We start from the raw sequence: 1,249 nt of genomic DNA, 5'->3' as shown, positions 1-1,249 counted from the left end.
TTCCCAATCATCCAAGTCACCATCCCAGTCTAGAAAGGAACAAAGATCAGACCCATTTCAATGTTGTGCAGGGATCCCCTTCGGCCTCAGGGAACTGGGCACTGCAAGGGGATCAGTAAGACTGTGGGAGCCAGGTGGCAATGGACAAGGCCAAAGATGCACAGTGGCCTGGCGAGCTCTGGGCTGGCTCCTGGCCACTCTCCACACAATTTCCTTGCCCTGTGCAACATCCCTGGAGTGGAAACTCGGGCAGCCTGGGGCCCATGGGGGCTCTCTCCCTCCCACAGAGGAAACCCTCCCTAAAGCCCACGGGAAATCCATTCCCAGCTCTTCTCGGGGAGCAGGGAGCGCTGTCCCGGGAAAGGGCAGCCAGGCTGCCAGCTCACCTGCTCCCCGCACTTCCAGTGGAGCAGCCCTGGCATCCCTGGCAGGCAGGGCCACGGCCAGGATCAGCAGGAGGAGGAGGTGCAGAGCAAGGGCCATGGTGCCTTGCCCTGTGCCAGTCCCGCCGCTCTCGCTGCCACCACTGTCGTAATGTCACCAGCACTGCTGCCACCGCTCCTGCTGCCAGAGCAGTTGTGCCTCAAGCACTGCCTGCTCGGGCGTGGTGGTGCTCTGGAACCACGGGGCTCTGGGACCTCTGTGACCTCAGAGCCTGCTCTGACCTCAGCCTGCTGTGACCCCAGAGCCTTCTGTGACCTCAGGCTGGAGATGCCTGGGCGAGTGGGATCTGCCTTCTTTGGAAAGGAGCTCATCCTGCCCAGCAGCTCTGTCCAAGGGCTGTGACACAGTCCCAGCCCAGCTGATCTCACAGCTCGGGGCATGAAGGGATGGACAGCAGCCCGGCCAAGAAGGACTTGGAGCTGCTGCCTGATGAGAGGCTGGACATGAGCCAGCCATGTGCATCCAAAGCACAGTGCCCAGCAGGTTGAGGGAGGTGATTGCACCGCTCTGCTCTGGTGAGACTCCACCTGGAGTACTGTGGAAGATGTTTTATATTGCTGGCTGGGGGTCTGTGTACAAATCAGGAACGGGACAGGACTGCTGAGGAACACAAATCGACCTGTTTCTTTTCTAGCATCAGTCTCATTGCATGGTTGTGACAATGGGCAGATGCCAGCAGCTCACATCCCCGGCAGCAAACAAAGAACTTAATGTTACAATGTTCTGTAAAAGTCTTTTGACCTGTCATACAAAGCAAAAACATACTGACAAGAGATTTATCCAACCACTAGAAGCATACGTACCT

This window comes from Lonchura striata, chromosome 12, assembly GCF_050655825.1.
Source record: "Lonchura striata isolate lonStrDom1 chromosome 12, ASM5065582v1, whole genome shotgun sequence".
Classification (NCBI taxonomy): Eukaryota; Metazoa; Chordata; class Aves; order Passeriformes; family Estrildidae; genus Lonchura; species Lonchura striata.
This window is presented reverse-complemented; position numbering follows the sequence as displayed.